The sequence below is a fragment of the Thamnophis elegans genome, chromosome 1 (genome assembly GCF_009769535.1).
Source record: "Thamnophis elegans isolate rThaEle1 chromosome 1, rThaEle1.pri, whole genome shotgun sequence".
NCBI lineage: Eukaryota > Metazoa > Chordata > Lepidosauria > Squamata > Colubridae > Thamnophis > Thamnophis elegans.
This window is the reverse complement of record NC_045541.1, coordinates 111,767,571-111,793,253: the sequence shown is the minus strand read 5'-3', so window position 1 is coordinate 111,793,253 and position 25,683 is coordinate 111,767,571. Positions and strand designations below refer to the sequence as shown.

At 37.5% G+C, this 25,683-nt stretch overlaps 1 protein-coding gene and 1 non-coding gene across 3 annotated transcripts in view; one reads left to right on the top strand and one right to left on the bottom strand.

Annotated features, from left to right (window-relative positions):
- RAD51B (RAD51 paralog B) overlaps nucleotides 1–25,683 on the bottom strand; it is a 414,448-nt gene that overhangs the window by 173,282 nt on the left and 215,483 nt on the right. The window lies entirely within an intron of this gene.
- Nucleotides 9,465–9,566, top strand: LOC116523778. Its single transcript, XR_004257138.1, has one exon. It is a non-coding gene; the product is annotated as a U6 spliceosomal RNA (small nuclear RNA).

Below are 25,683 nucleotides of genomic sequence, written 5' to 3'. Positions count from 1 at the left end.
CTTAATTCCCCCCTCTTCTTTCCCTCTACACCTCGCTTCGGTGTATTTCTAGTATTCATTGGTCTATTTGTTTTGTACTAAAACAAAAGAAAAATAAAAGGAAAAGAAAGAAGAAAAGAAAAAAAAAAAGCAACAGTATCCAAGTGCATTCATTGTTCTGAAAATTGAGTCTATACTTCCACCCTTCCCCCCACCCACCCCCTGAACCCCCCTCCCTGACCCCCTTCCGACTTCCCAGGTCCCATTCCCGGCATCGTTCTTTATCAAGCAAAGTCTGGAGTATATTGAAACCAAATAGATTAGAAGTTACAAAATAATAAAAAATAATAAAAAATAAAGAACAAAAAAGAAAAGAATAATAAAAAGAAAAAAAAGGGGGGGGAAACCCCCCCCAAGAAAGTGAAGTCAATATACTCTCTAACATTAAACTCAGCTTCTCATTATTTTTAAAATCTTAAACAATGTCTTTACCTGCTTCCGCATATAAATTCTATACCTCCCATCCTGCCTTTACCCGTGTCCGCATATATATTTTATCCTCATCCATTGCTCCTCTCATATTTACTCCACCCTCGTGTAGACTCTCCAGATAATCTTTCTTAACCTTGTATTCAAATAACAATTTATACAAAAATCAGCTTACATTCTGGATCAAGATAATCTAATTGAACTTTCACTACCCTTCCATCTACCCCACGCACCCGACTCCATTCATCCCAAACCACAATCCAAGAAAACTATGATCTCCGCTCTCCTCGCCCCAAAGAATAGATCATGCGCAGTTTAAATTAAGATTCAAACAAGTCTTATATAAGTCCCATACAATATATGTCCAAATTCAGCACCGCTTCTTTCAGTCTCAATATCTCTTCATCGATATACAGCTTTGTCATTTTATACCAGACAGGAGTCCTGAAATTTTATTCAAATTAAAAATGTAAGAAGTATTTTAAAGGCATAGCTGGATCTTTATTCTTTACTCTTCTGCCCTTCCGGAAAGGGAAAGCAACACCCTCCGCCTTGTAGCCACGTGTCCCGCTGCTTATCTTCTCCTTCTCCTTGTCTTTCTCCAAGTCCGGGTGAATCAGGAAGTCCCGCCTTCAGAGTTTTGTAGTAAAAATCTCGGGCTTCGCAAACAGAATTGAGATGATATTTTTGGTTCTCAAATGTGACTGTGATACCAGATGGCACTTCCCATTTATATTGTATCTGAGAATCTCTGAGTTTTTCAGTTAAGAAAGTGTAGTCTCTCCTTGCTCTTAATATTTGAGATGGTATTTCTTTAAAAACAATCAAGTCCTGTCCATCGATTCGCAGCCTGTTATTGTAGAACTTCTGTATTATCGCATTTCTGGATTCTCTTGTGGTGAAATATATAATTATGTCCCTCGGAAGCTGTCGTTGTTTTGCTACACACGAGTTCTGGCGATAAATTTTTTGAATCTGCCAATCAAAGTTAAATCCCGGACTTCCCACCGAACGCCTGAAAGCTTCAAAAAAGGTCTGTTTCAAATTCTCCTGTTCCTTTTCACGCAATCCTCTGACTCTTATTGCAAACGCAGTCTTATTGTAATTTATCATAACGAGTTGTTTTTGAGCATTTTCAACTTCCTGTTGTAACGTTTGAATTTTAGATGTCAAATTAGAATTAGTTTTTTCCAAAAGTTCCAATTTGTCCTCCATTTCAGAAACATAGCCTGTCATAACAGTCATAACTCTGATCGTATCTTCCCTTGTTTGAGCAATCTTGGCGTCCAGTTTATCATATAAGTCCGATAAAAGTTGTTTAATTTCCTGTCTGAACTCTTTAAGGGTTTCAAAAAGAAATTCTTGCGTTAAGAGATCTCCAGTAGAGGGTGTGGGAGGCAAGGGCAGCGATTTTGTAACAATTTCTTGAGATGTATTATTAAGGAAACGCTTAGACTGCTTCGATTTGGGAGCCATTATAAAAAAACGCACAAACAAACGAAGTCTCTGCTCCCCTCGGTTTTAAATGGGATACTATTTATAGACTTTTAACAGTTAATAAGGAGAAGTCTTCAGGAGAATAGAACTGATTGTGTCATATATCAAACGCAGAAGCTATAAAATCGCCATCTTGTAACGCAGCTGGATAAGAAAGCCTTTTACAAAATTGAAGCTGGTATTTTGAATAGTAATAAGAAAAAAATTTACAACTTCAAGTTAATATTTGGTTTTGAAGCCATTTCAAAATTTATCTGCCTGCAGTTAATAAAACTCTATTGCCTGAATATGCAGCTTTAAGTAAAGAGGCTGAGTTCCCCTTTTATTTTGAAGTTAAGGCTTGGCAAAACTTTCAGTGAGTAAACATTGTAACAAGACCGTTCAGCAGATTCATCACCATTTAACTTCCAGATAAGCAAAGTTAATGAAGGAGTAACATTCTTGTAGAAATAAAGCTAATTAAAAAGCTTCTGCTGGCCTATTGTGAAACCAAAACATATGATAAGCAATCTCTTTTGTTTTGAATTCTTGTGAATTCTTGTGAGGATTAACAAAAAGTGTTCATTATTACCGGAGAAACCAGCCTGCTCGGCGCCATTTTAAAAGCCTCTAAGTAAATAATTTTTCGGAGGAGAAAAAGAAAAGAAGCTAAAATGTTGATAAACAATTATTGTGCACGGAAATGGATTCAGCTCGTGATAAGATTAAATCAAACAAAACTTTGAACTGAGTGGGGGAGACCTACTTTGTCCTGCACAAGGCAGTTTGAAGTTCCCAGCACGGACAGCCGTTCTGCCTTGGGCTAGCCCCCCTTTCCCTGCAAGCACAAAAGCTGCAAAAATCGAAGAGCATTTGCCAGCAAAACAGTTTCTTCTTTCCTTCTTGCCTGAAGGATAAGAAAACCTGATAAGACGTCAGATGGAAGATCCTCTAAACAGGTACGTAGCCAGGAATTCGGAGGCAGCTGATTTTTTGCTGCCACCACCAGCAGGCTCCTCCCAGGAAGCCCCAGGAATGTTTTATTCCTTAAAGGTAAAGGTTCCCCTCACACATATGTGCTAGTCATTCCTGACTCTAGGGGGCAGTGCTCATCTCTGTTTCAAAGCCGAAGAGCCAGTGCTGTCCGAAGACGTCTCCGTGGTCATGTGGCTGGCATGACTAAACGCTGACAGCATCGAAGACGCACAGAACGCTGTTACCTTCCCACCAAAGGTGATTCCTATTTTTTCTATTTGCATTTTTACATGCTTTCGAACTGCTAGGTTGGCAGAAGCTGGGACAAGAAATAGGAATTCACTCCATTACACAGTACTAGGGATTCGAACTGCCAAACTGCTGACCTTTCTGATCAACAAGCTCAGCATCTTAGCCACTGAGTCACTGCTATTTACTTATTCTTTACTATATGTTAAAAAATGAAATAAAAGAAATAGCAATAATATACTAGCAAGAAATAGACACAGTAAAGAAATTATCAGTGTGATACTGTAGGAAGTTAACACCTAGCCCTCTCCCAGAAAAATGAAATATCCTAGGAAATATTGAAAAGGCAGAATATTATGTTTCCCTGGATGTGAAAAAGGAGAAACGTTTTAAAGAGAAACTTCTTGCAGCTTCCTGCCGCCCCATTTTTTGTCAATGGGCCATTAAGAAGGCCAGGCCAGTCCCTTTACATAATAAAGAGTTCTCCCCTTCAGCTCCAGGGAGATGGGATTAAGGCATAATGATATTGGCCCTTTACCCAACTCCCCACATGGCATCCGAGAACTCAACCAAACCTGGACTCAGCCTAGAGAGTTGCTCCTGCATGGCTCCATGGGAGTCTGACAACCAATCAGAATACATTTCTTAAACAGGAACAGGAAACATATAGGTGGGGCCGAACAGATTATAAAAAGCCCTGCAAGCCCCTCCCTCGACCCTTCTTCTTCTTCTTCACCCAACACTTGGAAGCATGTGATCACCTTTTCTTCCAGGACCTCAAGCTATGCTGTCCTGTCTACCATTAAACATTAAACCATCTTTCTAAGCAGCCTTCATGACTCCAGTGTCTTTTTCCCCACTTGGAGCCGAACCCAGAAGGACATTTCTTCCAACAGTACGTTGGAGAAGACTGTGGCTGTCTAATTCTTAGCAACATCTGGAAGGCAACATGTTTTCTCTCTCTGTTTTACGATGACAGCAATAAGTAAAAATATAAACAAAGCTTTCCAACAGGAGGTGCAGTCACCTTATAGGTGTCATTATTACCTGCTTGCCTACCTGGAAGTGGGAGAAGAGGAATTCTTTGAAGTACCTAATAAGCCACAACACAGCTGGCAGGGAGGATTCTGCTTGGTCACTCACGTTCTACAACATTTGAGCGAATGTTTTTTGAAGGAGACAGAGTGTATATTCAGGGTACAAAGAGTATATAGAGTACTTTCATATATAGCAAAATAAATACATCTTCATAAAGTACAATCATTGCCATGTTCAATGTACTTGGATGTTACAAAAGCTTATAGGTTATTGCTTGGGGGACAAATCAACTTCTACTCCACAGTCAAACCACTTTATTTTAAACACGATAGCAGAGTTCTCCAGTCTTCTGGATTGGTGAGCATATCTTGGAATATTGTGATCCTGTTATGAAAACATTTCACAGGAGACACTGAATGGGTACTGAAAATTATACTGCATGCTACGCCTATAGTTTAGTTTCATGCAGAATGTTCTTATCAGGGGTGTCAAACTGGTGGCTTGAGAGTCAGATGGATCACACGCAGGCCATTCCCACCCCAGCTCTGTGTTGGGAAAAAAATGTCACGAAACGTCATGTGACGGCAATGTGATTCAGTGAGTTTGACATCCTTACTCTGTCCTATTCCTATTTACTGTTGCTGTTTCCCTGAACAGTGGACATATTTTCAAATATACATTGGCCTTCAGTCAGTCACCCACCTTCCTCCCTCCCTCCCTCCCCCTCCCCTTCCCCCCCTCTCTTTTTCTTTCTTTCTTTCCTTGCTGAAAGCTTTTTGGATAGAACTGAGTCTCAGAACCATTATTGACAATAAAAGGTTTGCAGTATGCCCCTTCCTTAATTGAAAGGCTTTTTAATGTAAATATTCAGGTAGGGCACAGTACTTGGCAAGCACCCAAGAAGATGTGTATAGTTTAACTGATGTATTATCCTCTTTTATCATCTTAGGCAGAGGACAGTGGGTGCAAATATATAATTTTTCTGCAACATTTTCTATTGAATAATCTTTTGGTGATTGTGTTATATTACTATCTTATTTAATGTGTTGTAATGTCTTTAATTTGGGGAAGCTTTTTGCAATGGCAAAAACATATGTAACATGCTTTCTGGGATATAAAATAAGTGCACTTCTACCACTTCACAAGACTTGAACAGAACGCTCTATTTTCTGTATGAATTACTGTTCACTTAGCTCTGACTGTGACAGAAATTCCAGTTCCCATTAATGTCATTAAGCAAGAACTACCTGTATCCTCTTTAAGATAATTACACTAATTGATATAATTTTGCTGCCATCCCCATACAAATAAGACTACAACAGCTATTGCAGCTCTTAACAATTCAAGTAATTTTAGAAAAGAGGTAATAAAATACAATACAATAGCAGAGTTGGAAGGGACCTTGGAGGTCTTCTAGTTCAACCCCCTGCCTAGGCAGGAAACCCTATACTGATTCAGACAAATGGCTATCCAACATCTTCTTAAAGACTTCCAGTGTTGGGGCATTCAGAACTTCTGGAAGCAAGCTGTTCCACTGATTAATTGTTCTAACTGTCAGGAAATTTCTCCTCAGTTCTAAATTGCTTCTCTCCTTGATTAGTTTCCACCCATTGCTTCTTGTTCTGCCCTCAGGTGCCTTGGAAAATAGTTTGACTCCCTCTTCTTTGTGGCAACCCCTGAGATATTGGAACACTGCTATCATGTCTCCCCTAGTCCTTCTTTTGATTAAACTAGACATACCCAGTTGCTGCAACCGTTCTTCATGTTTTAGTCTCCAGTCCCCTAATCATCTTTGTTGCTCTTCTCTGCACTCTTTCTAGAGTCTCCACATCTTTTCTACATCGTGGTGACCAAAACTGAATGCAGTATTCCAAGTGTGGCCTTACCAAGGCATTATAAAGAGGTATTAACACTTCACGTGATCTTGATGTACATATTATTAATTGGACTATTGCCAAAGGAAAAAGCATCCAACTACATTTTCAGAAAAACAACCAAAAAGATGGCTCTGCGGCCTTGTGTGAGGAGCCCAAAGGAACACACAGTTGTGGGGTTGGTTAGTGCCATGAGAGCCCTCCCTTTGCCTTTGGTGGTTTAGGAGTGTGAGACAATAAACAAACAAACAAACAAGTAAGTAAATAAGTAGGTAGGGTAGGTAGGTAGGTAGGTAGGTAGGTAAATAAATAAATAAATAGATAAATAAATAAATAGATAAATAAATAAATAAACAAACAAACAAACAAGAAAAACAATTTTACCAAACCATTTCAAACTATGTGGAAAATAATATTACAAACAGTTCCAGCATATAAAAATGTCTCTCTGAATGGACATCCATGATGTCAAGCAGGAAAACATAACACAGATTTCTCTTCTCCCTCCCTCCCTCCACCAGGATACAGTAACTTTACAATTGAACTGCATTTTTGGTGTTGGAGGAGCATTCAAATATGCACTTAACTGCAGGCATAAGGAGACAGTTCCCAAAAGATGATTATCACTGGATAATTTTATATGTATAAACTAGACTGAAAAGGCAGTAATGGCAAATCATTACTTTATTGTTGCCAAGAAGTAGAGTCCAACTCAAAGAAGCCTTTACTTTTTATTTTACCTCAGAGGAACAAAACCAACAAAGAACATGTATTATTAAAGTTATCTTATGGGACAGTTCTTTACTAAGATATAAAACCTTCAGATGTAAGAACAGGATTAAGAATTAATAGTATAATTAAAACAAAACAAACAACGCTATCCACAAAGTGCAAGTTTCTGTTCCAGTCAGTTCAACATAACAGCATATATGTTTCAAATGGAATTAAACCATTAAAAAGTACATCAAAGACAGGTGAAGGGTGGCCAGAAAATTGTAATAAATAAAATGATTGAAACAAGATAAAAAATACATGACTGCTCTGGAGGATTGTTTATGAACTTAGCATCGAAATGGCTGATTTCCATCATAAAAGGATATTAAGTTAAATGGGTATCAGAGTCCTCACTTGCAAATGTTTACAGACAATTGTTCATACTTTAATGTAATTATATTTTAGTTTCATATGCTGAGTTGATTTCAATGACAAATTGTGATAGCAAAAAGAAAATGGGATTATTCATTGCTTTATGGTCTTTATTGATTTATTCATTGCTTTATACTGTAGCCTGAAACCAAATCAACATACATTAAAATGTACAGAACAACAAAAGCCCATGCATAAAAATGAATAAAATAAAGTCACAAAACTAAGTGTCAGGTTCCAAAGGGATAATAGCAATAGCAATAGCAGTTATATACTGCTTCATAGGGCTTTCAGCCCTCTCTAAGCGGTTTACAGAGTCAGCATATTGCCCCCAACAGTCTGGGTGCTCATTTTACCCACCTCGGAAGGATGGAAGGCTGAGTCAACCTTGAGCCGGTGAGATTTGAACCGCCGAACTGCAGATAACAGTCAGCTGAAGTAGCCTGCAGTACTGCACTCTACCCACTGCGCCACCTCGGCCAAACACAGAAACGATTTGAAATGCAGTTTGTATTCTTCCTTCGGCACAAACTGACCAACAAAGCACTAAGGCAATGAATAAATTGTCAGAGCTGCCATCTGGTGCTTCCCACCCCCTTTTATAGCTACATTGGTAATTAAGATAAGTCGCACCCTGCATGTGTGCACACCCATCACCTTGTGACCCAGAACGAAACCACCCGGCAATTAATCATGCATCAGCTAAGAAGTTCTTGCCCCCTTATATATATTTTAATTGAAAGTTGAATTGCCGAAAATACAAGGCCCATCTAACTTGTTTTGGCGACAATCTGCGCGGGGTCTGGAGGGTCTCCAAGTTCTTGTAGTCTGTCCAGACCTCGAAGAGTATCCCTCCCCCTTCTAGTAAATGCCCCACATCAACAGGGCCCACCAGACTGCAAACACCTCCTTCTCCCAAATGGGCCAGTTGCATTCGGTCCCTGTCAACTTCCTCAAGGTGTAGGCAAATGGCTGTAGGACTCCTTCATTGTTCTTTTGTAAGAGGACTGCAGCCACCACCACATCACTGGTGTCTGCCTGAACCACAAATGACTTAGCGGGCTCTGGATGTTTCAATACCGGCTCTTGTGCGAACAAGGACTTCAGACGCTCAAATGCTTGCTGACACGCTGTTGTCCACACAACTGGACTTCCCCTCAAGGGTTTGACTTGAGATGTTTTGTGCGTAAGAGGTTGGTTAGTGGAAGGGCCACTTGGGCAAAGGACGGAATGAACTGGCGATATAAATTGGCAAACCCTAAAAAACTCTGTAACTGCCTGCGGGTTTTAGAAGCCTGCCAGTCCAACACCGCCTTTACCTCCGCGGGGTCCATCTCCACCCCTTTAGGTGAAATATGGAACCCAAGGTAATCCAATTGCATCCTGTGGAATTCACATTTAGACAATTTAATGTATAAATGTGCATCCAGCAGCTTTTTAAGGACTTGACGTACAAAGGTTACATGGTCCTCCATGGTCTTGGTATATATAAGGATATTGTCTAAATAGACGAGTACCCCTCGATATAGATGTTCATGCAGCATCTCGTTAATTAGCTGAATGAACACCGCTGGGACTCCTTGCAGTCCGAAGGACATAACACGGAAATGGTAACTGCCCAGAGGACAATTGAAGGCTGTCTTCTATTCGTCACCAGCCCGAATGCGTACCCTATAGTACGCTTCCCTGAGAACTAATTTTGTAAATATACGTCCCTCCGCTAACCTAGCCAGCATGTCCTTCATTAAAGGAAGAGGGTATAGATGTTCCACACAGACGGCATTAAGGCCCTGGAAGTCGACACAGAGACATAAACTGCCATCCTTTTTCTCCCAGAACAGAACAGGGGCAGCTACCCTTGATCTAGCTGGCTGAATGAAGTCCCTTTTTAAGTTCTTTAAGATTTTTTTAAGTGCCACCCTGTGCTTCCCACCACCTTTTATAGCTACATTGGTAATTAAGATAAGCCACACGCCGCGCGTGCGCACACCCATCACCTTTTGACCCAGAGCAAAACCACCCGGCAATTAATCATGGATTGTTAGCATGAATTTGTTCAGTTTGTATAGGTGGGACGATGAGTCTTGGCAGCTGGCCCAGCTTTCTCCCCTGAATGGTAGTTCCAGGCCTCTGAGCTGGCTGGAGCTGACACTAAGAAGGAGGTACTAATTGGTTTCTGTAAGCTAAAGCTACTGATAGAAATTTGGTCATTGTCCTTGATACATCAAAAAAATGGTCATTTTTTTCGGCAGCACATATACTAAAATTGGAACGATACAGAGATTAGCATGGCCCCTGAGCAAGGATGACACGCAAATTTGTGAAGCGTTCCATATTTTTTGCCTACTATTTAAGAATGGACATTGAAAGTAACAAACCTAGCTGAGATGGCTAGAATATCTGCATATCTCAAGGACCATTCAAACGAGAGATATAAACTGGAGTGGAGAAGATGGATTGACTATACTCAAAATACATATGGGACTAAGAAATTTCAGATAGCTTATGACTAAAGAAACAAGGAATGAAATAATTTGTTTAGAGCTAGCCTAGCAAGGAGGAGTTAAAGCTGAAATGAAAGATAATATTAACTTTTTTAAAAGCTTATTTTAGAATGTTTTTGTTAAAGATCTATACCTTGTATTGGTTCTGGGAAATCGGGGGGGGGGAGGTTGAGGGGGAGGGTGGAGGGAGGGAAGTAAATATTTGTAAAAGTTTTTTTTTTCAAAATTTTCATTTTAAAAAATGGTCTTTTAACAAACAACGACAGTGACCTCATCATGAAGGAAATAAAAAATCTTAGAAAGAGCCATGGTGGAGCAGTGCTTAGAATGCAGTACTGCAGGGCTTACTCACTGCTCACTCCAGGAGTTTGATTCTGAATGGCTCAAGGTTGATTCAACCTTCCATCCTTCCAAGGTCAGTAAAATGAGGACCTGCATTGTTGGGGGCAATATGCTAACTCTGTAAACCGCTTAGAGAGGACTATAAAGCAAGGTGAAGCAATATATAAGTCTAAGTGCTATCGCTATGATTTCCTATAAAATACAACTGAGCGAGTTGCATTTTCTAATCCTAGTACCTTCAAACTGAACTATTAACTAGAGATTTTATAAAAAATCAAATGCAATGTTGGGGTTGAGATGCTGCTTTCCAGCACAAGGACTGTACATACTATTGCATTTTCTTCCAAAATTTGCAAAATGGTTCTCAAACCCTGATGAGGCTTTTGGAAAAAACAAATCAGTGAAGTAGTATATAAGTCTAAGTTCTATTGCTATCATGCATGCTTACCTCCAATGTGAATATAGTTGGGATTTAAATAAGATATCAGATACAGATGCAATCTCTATGCCTGGAAATGAACGAGTACAATTTTCATGAGAGATTTTAGCACCTTTTGTTTGCCACTGTTAGGTAATGCGTTGACTCAGGCCAGAGAAAAAAGCTGCTATGTGAATCATGCCAGTTCTTGAAAAAAATACAAAGAATCCAAGGAGAGGGGCGTGATTCTACTGCAATTAAGATGGGAAATTACCTATCTGCCAATTCCTTGGCCTTCTGCTTAAATTCTGCTAATGTTTTATCAGGGCCCAGGATCACTACAAAAATATATCAAATCTTATCTTTGCAGAGTAGATTCAAATCTATCATTCAGGATAAGATGAAACAAAGAGTTCCCCCAAAATATTTGGTTTGCTCAAGACCTAAGCAGCATCTTTTTGAGAAAGAGAGAAACAGATAGACAGACAGAGAGACAGAGAAAGAGGGAGAGGGTGTATGTGTGTGTGTACAGTGTATGTATAAGAGAGGGAGGGAGGGAGAGAGATAGAGAGAGAGAGAACAAATCAGGAAGACAGAAGAAGTAGGTAAATAAAGGAAAAAGAGAGAAACACTAGTCTAGTTCTTGTGACTTTAGTGAGTAAAACGTTCAAGTTTTATTGCTATTATGACAAGTAATACTTTTTAAAACAAAAAATCTGAATGGAAAAATGATAGTTCCACTTCCTTTGGCTGCACATTTTCTCCTAGGATGGATTATCATGCCAAGTTGCTTTGTTTTTTGCTTGCAAAAGGTTTAAAGTAGAGATGAGGAACATTTTTCCCTGTCTGGAGTAACATTCCTTTGTGGGTAATCTGTTGCAGCAAAGTAGCAAAGGAAATAATTATTTCTCTTTATTCCTGTCTCTACTATCCATATCTTCCTTGATTAATTTCTTCCCTGAATTATATCCCTAATCAATTTCCTTCTTTCCCACAATTGTCTTCAATTGACCTCCAGAATCTGAGCTCTGAGTTCCACAGAGCAAACTACCCAGGAAGGCCAACACAGACATGGAAATGTATATTTGCCCTTTGATGTCTTCCTGCTCTTCCTTTCTAAATACCAGTGGGCAGAAATGATGCTAATTGGCAGTGTGCAATAGTCTAAAGCTGTGCTTTCCATGCCGAGGTGAGCCAAGATGAAAAACAAAGAAAGAATGATCAGATGGAAAGGAATGAAATAAAAAAAGGCCAGGTGCTGCATAATAAAATTGAAAGAAGAGTGCTGGGTCATACGTATAGCCAAATTCTAAGAAAAACAGTTCCAAAGAAGGAGGTTGCATATGTCATGTCTGCTCAGCAACTTCTCCCCACTACTAAAATCACAATCACTTTCTAGCTTGTAATAAATACTTTGGGGTTTCTTGCCTATGCTCTGATTTTTATTTTTTTCTTCAAAGTTCCTAGTTAAGAAATAGGAAACTCTGGGATGATTGCCAGAGTTAGGCGGTTTCGTCTCCTGTTGTGAGGCAAGAAAGAAAGAGGAAGAGCTTAAGACTATAGGGCACGAGTGTCAAACTCGCTGCATCATATTGCCGTCATGTGACATTTCACGATGGTTTTCCCATTCACAGAGTTGGGGTGGGTGTGGCCTGCATTTGGCCCGCAGGCTGCCAGTTTGACACCCCTGGTGTAAGGTGATGAACAGATGCCCCTGGATTGGCTCTGATCTGTTGATCAGCAATTCTCCAATTCTGATTTGGTGGAGAAGGAGTTCGGAATGTGCTCTGTGCAGATTCTCACACTTCTGACTGTTGCCCCATCCCCACGGTCACGTGATTTACATTCAGATGTTTGACAACTGGTCTATATTTATAACAGTTGCAGTGTCCTGGGTTTATGTGAGCATCCTTTCCCACCTTCTAACAAGCAAAGTTAATGAGGAAACATGGTTGTTAAGATTCACTTAACAACCATGTGACTAATTTAACAACTCTGGCAAGAAAAATCGTAAAATGGGGCAAAACCCACTTAACAAATTTCTCACTTAAGCAACATAATTGCTGGGCCTTAATTGTGGTCGTAAGTCAAGGACTATCTGTACACGTAGGCAAGGGATGAGAAACAGGTTTTCCAAAATAAATCACATAAGAAACTTAAAATGATACAATATAGCAATGATTTATAGAATAATAATATTATTAAATATATTTATAAGCTACTTAATCCAAAGTAAATTGCTCAAAGACTCTATTCACACTATTTATTTAAGAAGTTATCTGGACAGCTTACAGTTTGAAATCCAGAGCAAGAGCACTTTGCCTGGTCTTACTGAATGGCAGAAATATGGAAGACAGGTGGACCCACAAATAACCAAACTTTATGCCATGAAGGCCAGTTGTGGAATGACTAAAGACAGTCCTTGACTTACAACTGATTGCTTAGCAACTGTTAGAAGTTATGATGGACAGCCCCCCAAAAAAGATACTTAGGACCTGGATTCCGAGTTCTAACAGATGCCCTGCATCCAGGTGGTCATGTGATCAAGTTTTGAGCACTCAACAACTTGCCCCAATTTATAGATGTCTTATGATGTCATGACTGTGATTTGTGACATTTTTTTGGTCCGGTTTCCAGCAAAAAGCACCAATATCTGTGGCATTCCTACAATGACTGCCACAAAAAAATGTTATAAAATTGGGTCAGTCCCGTGGGTACTTCAATTTACAACTGCTATGATATACAACTCCATTACAGTCATAAATCAAAGACTATCAGAAGGGCTTCTCAGTCAAGGGACAGGCTCAGCTGGATCTATGTAAAGGGCTTCTGTATGCAGGAGTCCAAGATTACTCCAAAACTCCACACAAATCTCAACTAGGAATAGCCTCATCTTCCCAGCCAACTATCAGATATTGCCATGCTACATTGAAAAAAACACTTGGGACTGCCTGGAGTTGAGATGTATAATTGGATATCATCATTATACTGCTGATACTAGATTAGCAGCATATTGACTCATATCTTCAGCATATTGCTGATGCTACACTCTGAACTGCACCCAGTGGCTTCATGTACACATTAAACAAGCAAACAAACAAACAAAAAATGACAGGTCTTGAGGCAGCCCTTATGTGAAGCATCACAACACACGTTTAATAATTATAGTCAAATAAAAATGGAGGTGTAAGGGTAACATGTATAAATATTTGAGTTAAAATACTTGAGTTAATATGAATTATGCTTGATGATTGTGGAAGAGATGCACGAAAACCTTTTGTAACCAACTGATACACTTTCTACAGTATGTAAAGAAGGAAGATTTTATGTATTGTGTTTGTTTTGAAAATAAAAATAAATTCTATTTAAAAAAAACAAAAACAAAATGGGTTGTGGGAGACTCCTGGGAGGGGCCAGCCAGGAGTGGGATTTGAGGGGTTCTCCGAACTGCACAGACTCTTAGCTAGAGGTTCTCCCAAACCCCTGCGAGCCCCGAGAAGCCCACCCCTAATGGAACCATACCCAACAATCTCACTGCTTTGACATTTAAGTTCATCAAATGTATGTAGATGTTAGAGAACTACTACTTTTAGTTTACCTACACTAACATGCTCTATGTCTATTGATTGCCCCTCCTTAGAGTTACCACATCATGTGACATCAAGATTCAACAGTGTTTAAGATTTAGCTTAGCAATAATTGAACCTAATAGACTGACAATTTACCAGGAAAAAATTCCAAAGTCTTCCCCATGGAGCACTACAACACTCCACTACTGCAGTAGAAATCACCAATTGTGTTTTTATCTCAAACAAAGGATGAAGAATGAAAGAAGAGATTATCTAATTAACACTGATTTCATCTAACCCATCTAAGCTTACACTGCACAAAAAAGATGAATGAGATGGATATTTTTTCCTCTAGCTGCTGTATCAAAACAGATGCATTAACTGCAACCATATGGTTGAAAGAATATTTTTCTAGATTGTATTTGTTCAATTCTTGTTCTCTGGAAAACAGATATGGTGACTTTCAGAGGGACTTATAGACACCATGTAAAACTAAAATACATTATGGCAAGACTATCACAATATTGAGTATATTCTGGCTAACATAGTTGAAAAGGTATTTGTGGTCTAGGACTGTTAACCCAGGAAAAAACATGTCAGAATTTGTCTCCAAATAAGAAAACCACACACTAATTTTTTTGCAAACTGCAATGGAAATTGTAGCCTTCTGAAGAGAAGTACACTTAACAAAAGCTTTAATTAAAACCAGGTTAATGGGTCACCATTAAATAAAACCATTTACAGAGCAATCTAAATGTATCATACATCATTCCATCCTATGAGAAAACCCTGACCAACGGAAGCTACTTGTGAAGGGAATTTCTCTCTTCCTGGTTTTATAGAACCACAAGCAATGGCTGTTTGGGGCCTCTTTATGAGAAGTGGGTCATAAATCCAACCTAATTATAAAAATAGTACATAGGTTGCATTTGTGCTTTAGTAAACATCCCACTCAGGATATATTTATCAGGTAGTGATCAGAATAAAGAGCAGCAACATGAACAGATGTATGTTACTGAAGTGCTTCTTTCTGCAGATATAAAAATGACATTTTTGCCATGTTTGCCTTCCTTCAAATTAACACACAGTTCAGACTGCAAAACTGATTACAATCATTTTTGACTGAGCATACTCTTTCCTGTTAAGAACTTAACTCTCCAAACATTTTATCAAAGTAATGCTTATATATTAAATTTAAAATGCAGCCTAATTTTCTTAGAGCATAATTCAGCCAGTTTGGATGCATTATTTCGCTCATGCTAACCAGATGTTCTGGGAATTAAAGACCAAACACATCTGGAGAATGACTGGTACGAGTCCCTCCAGGAAGGCGTACAATACTTTAATGAAAATTCAAAGGACATGTGCCATTCTGTTCTTCAGCTTTATCAATCCAACCTCTGATTGGTTACCATGTCTTTTTCATGTGCAAAGAGTGGTAGCCATGTCTTTTTCATGTTCAAAACATCTTACAGTCACAGTAAGACTCTTGCATCATCTTCTTTGTAATCCAGAAGTATTATTCTTATGTCATTTGCTACTGGCCAGAAGAATTGGATATTCTTTAGTTCAGGATTATTAAATGCCACTATAATATAATTTTTGTTTGTATTTGTATGATTATGTATAATTATATGTAATATGTAATCGTATTACATATAGAATAGAATAGAATTCTTTATTGGCCAAGTGTGGTTGGACACACAGGAATTTGTCTTTGGTGCATATGCTCTCAGTGTACATAAAGAAAAATAAAATACATCCATAAAGAATCATAAAGAATCATAAGATACAACACTTTAGGTTACTAATAAGCAATCAAATCACACGAGGAACAAATAAAACAATATAAATTGTAGAAAAGATACAGATAGCTGTTCCCTAATGTTCTTCTGTCTTCATAAGTATAAAACTCTCTTTGTTGTGTTTCTTTGTTTTTGACTTCTAGCTCATAAATTTTTTTATGTAATTCTTCCCCCTCAACCTGTAAGTTCCTGGCAGTTTTCACGTGATAACATTTACGGGAATAGACATAGAAACACAACATATTAGCATTTCTCCATTTCACTTTATGAGGGGTAATGGAAACTCTGTCAAATACATACATGCCTCTCTCTGTAACCTACATTAATAACAGTCTGAAGTAGAAAGTTGTGGGTCTTAGTTTCTTGCCAAGGAAACTATCCAAGCACTAAACCGCAGTACAAATATTTTTACCCACAGGACTGCCTGCAAAATGATTTTAGCATAGAACAAGATGTTTTCCAAAATTCAGTCGTAACCCTCATTCTGTATGATTACAAAAAAATTAACTCAACAATGTGAAAAACACACATTTCTGAGCCTGAATGGAATACATTAAAAGGCAAAGATAAGTAAAGGAATCCAGGCCAAGTATTCCCCACAGCACAGAACAAAATGGGCGGGGGAGGATGTTGTTTTCATTTGTCGATGTATATTTATGTGAGACAGTGACAGTAAATACTGATGAAGAAGCAAAACAGTCTACCAAGCCAAATTCTAAAGAAATAAATAACTCGTTCCTTTTAACAGTATAGTCCTTTTACCAAGAAATTATAACTTTTAACCCAGTCAAGAACAAACGCAGCAGGATAGACTACCTACTATTTCTTGAGGTAAAGAACAGTCCCTACTGGGAGAACATTAATGGAAAACAACATTGTTCTCAAACATCATGGACAATAATTAACTGATCCCTTTCTATGCAAGGCAATAACCTGTTTCTCTGAAAATAAGACCTCCCCGGATAATAAGCCCAATTGGGCTTTTGAGCACATGCGCTAAAATAAGCCCTCCCTGAAAATATTGCAACACAGCAGCAGTCATGAGGTGACCAGCTCGCCGCCACCTGCACCTCAAAAATAATAAGACCTACCCCAAAATAAGGCCAAGTTCTTATTTCGAGGGTCAGAAGAAAATAAGACCCTGTCTTATTTTCAGAGAAACACGGTCGATAGAAAGGATGACCGCATTTCAGTACTAGGCTTTCTCAGGTTAAATTGGTTATCTATTTCTGTTCCAGTCTAGACTCACACTTAGTTATAAAATGAAAATAACCTTAGAATGTATGTTGGATAATTACCAGGAATGTGTGCAATGCCATTGGCTCTCTTATACCTTTCTGCAGTTTTTAACAAACTACAGTCTTTTTTTCAGTTATCTTGCCAGGATGGGCTGTAGAGATAAAAATGTGTTCTTGCTTTGATGTTGTCTAGAATGTACTGTCAGTGAGACTGAAGTCTTCTCTTAGTTTTTGACCTACATATGAATTCTTTCTGTTTTTTTATAACTACATGAGCTGCTTTATAAACCATTCAAACATGTGAATTACATTACCATCAATATTGGATGATACAAATTTAATTCTCATTTCCAGAGGCAGAAGGAATTCATGAATACATTGTCTATCTCTATATTGTAAGACCTGACAAAACTTTGGGGACATAGCCTTCTACAGGGTGGGATCCACGAATGATAAAGCTCTACGTCAAAGATGGGTATCCTATTATAGTCTCAGAGAACAGGAAGCTACAGAGAACAGGACCATAACTAATTTGACATGGCTCTGGTCACTGATGAATGTCCTAAATCTGTTGGATCTGGGGGCTTTTGAGAAGTAAAATTGGTGCATTAGGTTTTGTAGAGCATGCATGCTCCTGTTTTGCACCACATAGCCCCCTTTGTCATACAAGAATAATCAGCCTAATTCTGTGTAATTTATCAATGCTTTAAAGGCACCATGGAAACTCTAGACTTGCGTAGGTTTAAGGTATTCCTAATACTCATAAAACCCCTCCAAAATCAAAAAGGATAAAAAAATTTCAGCTCTACCAATTTTGGGGAGACAAAATGGGGAAAGGGGGACACTATGTAATTCACAGATTGTACTCTACATGCTTTGAATTCTAACTCTCAGAATCTTCATGTTTATGTTGTAATTATGTTTCATATGACACCTGATAATATATTGCATTTTAAAATTAAGTTTAAATATTCTCAATAAAGTAAAATAAATTTTCTTCTTGATGATAATATTACTGTAATGCCTATCAAACTAGTGTTTCAGTGCCTTATAAAGTGTGATATAAATTGCAAAAAACATTAGTAAAAATTACATCAATCATAGTTTGTAATTAATTTCCTCAAGGCATTCATTAGAGATATCTGTGTCCCTAATAGCAAAGAGACACTCAAATAATGTAAATATTTTTCCTCTCTAAAAGCTACTAGAAAGGATAGTAAGGTAGGGAATAAACCCAAGCATTCTTTAATGATCTGACAGTGGTTTATTTGCACATGCATCTCACACATAACTGTAAAGAGAATTGGCTTTTGAAAGAACAGCTGCTACATGAATTGTGCACAAGGCTATCTAGCAATGGTTTAGTATAGTCCTTTCCAGGTTGCATAGCCCTTGTATGAACCCCAAGTACCAGAAGCTGAGAATTTTGAAGTTGTTCCACATTTATGGAGGTACTCAGGTTGGAGAATGCTAATTTAGTGCTACAGCCCAGCTTTTTAACTTCTCTCTTTCTCCAATACAAACATATTTGGAATAACATTTATCTTATACTAGGTAGTAAATCTTTCTAAGGTGAAGGGGTTTCTACATAGATTTTGGACTTAATTAACCACTAATATTCAGTGTCGGGTAAATCAGAGAGGAAAAATCTATTTGGAAATATTTAAGCCTCAGGCTATGACTAGAAGAAAGAAACTGATGTATGTTGAGAATTTATCTTCCTTGGATCAAAAATTGTTCAAGATGGCAGTTCTACATCAGAAATCAAATGCAGGATAATCTTAGTCCACACTGCAATGATTAACATAAGGATGAAAAAGCAGAGATATTGATATAAATACAAAAAAGCAGGTGAGTTAGAGCAATAGTCTTCCTTATAATGATATATGGATGTGAAAGTTGGACACTAAGAATGGCTGATCGAAGAAGAATTGACATCTTTGAACTGTTGTGCTGGCATAAATTACTGCATATACCATGGACAGCCAGAAAAACCTCAGATAATTGCTGAGTCCTATAAAACCAGTCAAAATCACAAGACTACATATTATTTGCTTTGGCCATGTCATGCATGCAAATTCATTAGGGAAGTCAATAATATTAGGAATGGTTAATGGATCAAGAAGGAAGGGGAAAGCAAGGAACTCGCTGGCTTGATACCATCAAAACTGATACAAAGATGAACATCTAACAACTGAAAGAAGCTGGCTTGACAGGGTAGCATGGACAGCATTTGCTTATAAAGTCGCCAATACATGTCTGAACAGTTAAAACTGACTAATGACTTAGTAAGAAGCTCATTAGAAGCCACCACGTTGAGATAAAATTATCTCAAATTAGTAAGTATGAAGCAGATGCTTCTTTATCTATTGAGAATAGACAGGGTAGCACATCTTCCTGCCCTTATTCAAAAACTTTGTTTAATTATTCTGTCCAATTTTGGATTGGTGTAAGGTTATAGGCTTAGAAATTAATAGGAAGTGATATTAAATGAAAGGATTATCTGCCCTGCTACAGGGCAGATAATCCTTTCATTTAATATCACAAGGGTTCGTTATTATATTACCCAATAACAATCATAAAGGAAAAACTGGCGGTCACATTTAAGGATGAGAAGACCTTCATAATTCCACTTTGTTTTACTGTCCATGTTGCAGAATCAGTGTTTTAGATAAAGCTAGCAAGTCTTTTTTTTTTAAATATATTAAGGATCTGAGGGATTTTTAACCACTTGTTTAAAAAGTCCTAATTACTTACAAGAGCTCAAGGCTAACTGCAAAGAAACTTAACTTTTTCAAAGGTTTTTTGGCAAATTTTACTGCACACATCTCAATGTAAGTACACCCCTTTGACCATTTTTTTGTTGTCAGGGATTTGAAGGGAAAACATAATAGGAAGATTCATTCCTGCTAATATTTATCCTGCCCTGGATCTCTGGGAGAAAAACATTTTAGTTCACTTCAGAGGAATCAAACTGGAAATCATTTACAATTTTATTTTATTTTTTCTTTTAGTGCCTAGTATCACAAGTAGTCAGGTAACACTTCTAACTATTCTTTTTAGGTCACTGTTCGAATCAAAACATTTGTATTTTTGCCAAACCACCTGAATATATATATACCGTATATACTCGAGTATAAGCCGAGTTTTTCAGCCCACTTTTTGGGCTGAAAAAAGCCGCCTCGGCTTATACTCGAGTCAGTGAAAAATTTGCCTGAAATGGAGGAGAAAAAGGGGCGGGGCCATGCCGCTGGGTGACGCTCGTGAATGGCCCGGCGCCCCTGTGAGTTTCCCCTCCCTCTGTGTCAGTTTACTGTTTTTCTTTGAAATAAATATTCAAAAACATTATTGGTATCTATTTTTATTTTTGAAATTTACCAGTAGCTGCCGCATTTCCCACCCTAGGCTTATACTCGAGTCAATAACTTTTCCGTTTTTTTTTTTGTGGTAAAATTAGGTGCCTCGGCTTATATTCGGGTCGGCCTATACTCGAGTATATATTTTCCAGTTAGAATACATATTATCTTCTAGCCCTGCAATTTCCACAAATCTTGGCTTGGGTAATTATTTGAAATAGTGGCTGGTGGCTAGTTGTTGGTTTCATATAATGTATTCTTGTTATTCTTATTCCTTTTTCTTAATGAGTCACATTTTCTGTAGTTCTGTTCAGTATTTGGAGGACTGTCTCATTATCTATACATTCAATCAATTTTATTGTCTATAAATCCACATTTCAAAAGCCTCTATTCTCCTCATTGTCATTCATTTGATACTTTACAAAATACTTTGCAGGACATCAAAGCATAAAGTGGGCCAACTAAGTTCAAGTTTTAAGTTCCAGCAGAATACAAATGTATTTATCCCAAACTTATTGTTGTCCATTTAGTTTTGCTTCTTCTATTCCACTGTATTATCCAGTATATTATTTAAAATATAATTCAGGCATTTATACTGCTGTATCCATTCTTCCTTTCCTGCTAGCATAACATTTGATTCAGATATTTTATTTCATTGAAGCCATTTCTTTTGTTTTCTTCTGATTTATATTTAACCTAAGATTTACTCAATTGGTATACTTAACTCAATAAACTCTGTAAACCATAGTTGTTATTTGTTGGTAGAACTACAGAACATACACTGTAGTTGTTTATTATTATGCTATCAGTGTTCTACTTGTGGATGCACATAGCAAGAAAAAACAAAGGAAAATATTGAAGAACGTGATATAACCAACAAATGAGTGAAAAGTGTGTTCTTACCTTTTGGCAAGAAAAATCCTGGGCCCTGAAATGTTCCTTGTTCAGAAAAACAGAAGTGAAAACAATATATTCTTAAATATAAATGCATTTTATATGCATTATCTTGAGCTGCATCTGCACCCCGGCATATTTATAAATGAATTGGAAGGAATGGGTGGACAATATTAATATTATTTACCAATGTGTCAAATCTTACTGAATGATATTCAGCTCAATTTGGGTAGGAGAAATTCAAACAGAGGTACGGGATTGGGAAGATTGGTTTGGTAACAGTTGTGAGATTTTTTTTTAAATACTAGACCCGTATATGAATACGAACATGCAGTATGGTACAGCTGCTAAATGTTCAGTGGAATCTCAGGCTGTATTGAAAGAAGCGTTGTATTCAGATTGCAGGACATAATAGCTTTAATGTTCTTTGATCTGGTTAAATAGAAGTCGGACCACTCTATCCAATTGATGGCATTATGTTTTAAAAGAAGCTAAAGGGAGATCTGAGGTTGAACCACAAAGATGCTAAGGGTTCTAAAAATCAAGTCTAAGGAACGTAGGCACAGGTAAGCAAACTGTGCATATTTAGCTTGCAAAACAGAAGGATAGAAGATTCAAATACCTAAAAAATCATCACATATAAGAAGGGTTAGATATTTTCTCAGTAGAAACCAAAACTAGGACAAGGACCAGATAACTATTTAAAAAAAAATAAGATTAAAAATATTTAGGACAAATTTCTTGATGAAACCAGCTTTATAATTAGGTAGAATACTTAGCCTAGAACAGCAAGGAGCTTCTTATCAGATGTCAGGGATTTAAATAGCATTCCTTCAATTTATATATTCTGTGATTCTTTTACTTTATTCCTCTTATTTTAAAATACTGTAATATCTTTTCAGATTGTTTAGAATGTTAAGGGCACTTTGAAATCTCAACTCTTTCAAGTAAGAACATACCAATGAGAAAGAAGAACATGGGGTGATAGACAGAACAGGGCGGTAATTACTCAATTGATAAAACAGAATTTCTGAATCAGGAAAATCAAAACATTAAGCAGACCTACTGGTATAGTTTTGGCTCTTAATGAAAGGAAAATAATTCAAATTAAAACAGTGTAAGCATAGAGTTAGCTGATAAGCAAGGAAGTATTTATCTTTCTAATGACAGTTTTGCTTGTAAGAGTTAATAATCCACATATAACAAAGATATAACTTTTCCCAATAAATCAAATCCATCGGGGAAAACAATGATTTGCAAAGAGACATTGAGGTAAATGTCCATCTGTATTATGTATTGATCAAATTTTACTTGACCACATTAAAACACAACATGTGTTGTGAATAACTTGAAACACAGTACTGTATGAATGCATTGCACTACCTCCTTAGTTTTTAATAGTAATTTCAAATTTAGGAAACCTTGATTTTCATGGAAAGATAATGATCTGACGTAGATCCAAACATCTGTTAAATGGTGAAATATATTTTTGTGGCTGTTGTCTGTTGCATTCAGTCCACTAAACTATATGCCAATTGAGTTGACCAAAAATAAAAGCAGGATACAAAATAATTAAACAAACAGATCTAGTGTCATTGATAAAGCTGCTACAATTTTTATGCATGTACAATCTAGAAAAATGGACCAAATTCAGTGGGATTTTCTTTTCTGTAGACCTAGAACTACTATCATCCCCTGAGGACAACAGCCACAGTCGCTATCTGAGCATTATGAGATTTGCTTTAGAATCCATATGGAATGCTGATAGATAGGATTGTGTCTCAAATATCTAAGCATGTTATATGGCGTTTTCCATGTTGGAAATTTGAACAATAGATATATTGAAAACCACATACAGCTACTTTTTCACTATTACCTTATCCATGTGAAAGAAATTTGCAGTATTTAAAAGTAGCAGATTTGAATAATCAGTAACATTTTGCAACAATGCTGAGCTCAGTATTTATTTTTATTTATTTATATTCCGCCTTTATTATTTTTACAAATTTCAAGATGGCAAACATATCCAACATACTTTCCTTCTATTTTCCCCACAACAACATTCCTGTGAAGTGAATTGGGCTAGGAGAAAGTAACTGGCCCAGGATCACCCAGCTGGCTTTCATGGCTAAGGTGATACTAGAACTCATGGTCTCTTGGTTTGTAGCCTAATGCCTCAGCCACTAGACAAACTGGCTCTAATTGGTTCATTTGTGCAATGTTTGAGGTTTGTTTCAATAAAGGTACTTCAGAGCATATGGGGTGTACACTTAGCATCCAGTGGAGACTTCTGAATGCAACCTGGAATCATAGTGTTAAAGAAAAGTATGCATCATTAGCTAGCCTGGCATTATCTCAGTTTTATACACCTGATCCAAATATTTTCTAGTAAATGCTCACATATTTGTCACTACTATTCAGACAATCCTCAGTGTAACCAAAACTTAATGCAGGATTCTTTTCCTTTCTAAAGCTCATTTTCTGCACACCCTACTTTTGTGTTTATAAAGTAATCTTTTCTTATTTATAGGTTCTAATCAGTGGTGGGATTCCAAATCTTTTCCTAATGGTTCTATGAGAGCACGCTTTGTGCACGCGCTTCCACTTTGTGCACGAAGCACTCAAAGATCGTCCTCCGTGTCAGCGCTGGTGAGCTAAGCTGTATTTTAGTTCAGCTGAGGGGCGGCAACCCACTCTGCTACGCAAATCAGCAGAGCTAAAAAAAAAAGAGGAATATAGGACAGGGAATGATGGGGGTGGGAGGGCGGAGCCAACCAGAGGTTGTACTTGCCAGTTCTCCAAACTATTCAAAATTTACGCTACCGGTTTGCCTGAACCAATCCGAACTGGTGGAATACCACCTCTGGTTCTAAAGACCTTTAATACATCCCAGTTTTATTCAAAGCACCTTCCAGCTACATTCGTCCAGCTTTTCACAATCCCAAGCAAATCTTTAAACCAATGTTTAAATTTTTAAAATATTTTTATATAGTTATTTACATGCATCGTTATTATTATTCAACTGACCATTACAACTAGACTTTGATCTATAATTCAGTGCAAGAATACATGTTCATTAAAAATAATAGTTAAATTCTACTGCATACTAATATAAATGTTCTATATTAATTAATATACTAGTAAGCATATGTTTATTTTTAAAAAAATCAAATTATAAAAATTGAAAGATAGAAACAGCCCGCTTTTTGGTAAACATTACACTGAATGCTGCTATCTGCTCTCCCATGCTTATCACTTTGGATCTGCATTAGTTTGGAGTAAATAGTTGAAACCCTAGTGAGTATACCATTTTCTTTAATATTAGATCATTCAGAATTTAAAAGCCCCGGATGCACAATTATACATTCTTCCTTTTAATATTTAATATAACCTATTCTCCAGTTACCACTATTCAAAATTTTAGTTCTATGACAGAATGCTGGAATGCTATTTATACAGCAGTAATCAGACAAGAGCAAAACCAGCTGGTCTGTAACCAAGGGTACCGGAAAGTTATGTCTGGCATTGGTACACCGGGGAATTTGTTGCTTGCTTTAACAGGGCTCAATATTTACCTAGAGTGGAAAATTGCTAGGTCGTAATGTGTAGGACAATAAGGGACAATTTTCTGATTTTTATATTACTTGAATGAAAAGGCAACATGAATGCAGCGTGTTTAGATTTTGTGACTTATCCCAGTCTTTTTTGTATGTCAGCACTCTGCCCAGCTTAGAACCCTAGAAATCAGGGTTTAATTACATTGGTGGCCTCCCTCGATAGAAAATGTCATTTTATACATAAGTTATACCGTGACTTGCAAAGAGTAAGGAACTGCAAAATCACAGGATGGGACATAAATATTTGGGGGCATAGTTTTAATCTATTCTTTTTCCTCTTCAGTACTTAGGACATACGTGTTTTGCTTTAACCCAAAATATTTTGCCTCATATTTAGCTCTGAAGTTTTAACAGTCAGATTAACAGAGTTGGAAGAGACCTTGTAGGTCATCTAGCCCAAACAGGAGACCCTATACCATTTTTGACAGATGGCAGCCCAGTCTCTTCTTGAAAGCCTCCAGTGATGAAGCTCCCACAACTTTTGAAACAAGCTGTTCCATTGGTTGATTGTTCTCACTGTCAGAAAATTTCTTCTTATTTCTAGATTAAATCTCTCCTTGACCAGTTTCCATCCATTATTCCTTGTCTGGCCTTCAGGTGCTTTGGAAAACAGGTTGACCCCCTCCTCTCTGTGACAGTCCCTCAAATATTGAAAAAATGCTCATGTCTCCCCTGGTCCTTCTCTTCACTGACTAGCCATGCTCAGTTCCTGTA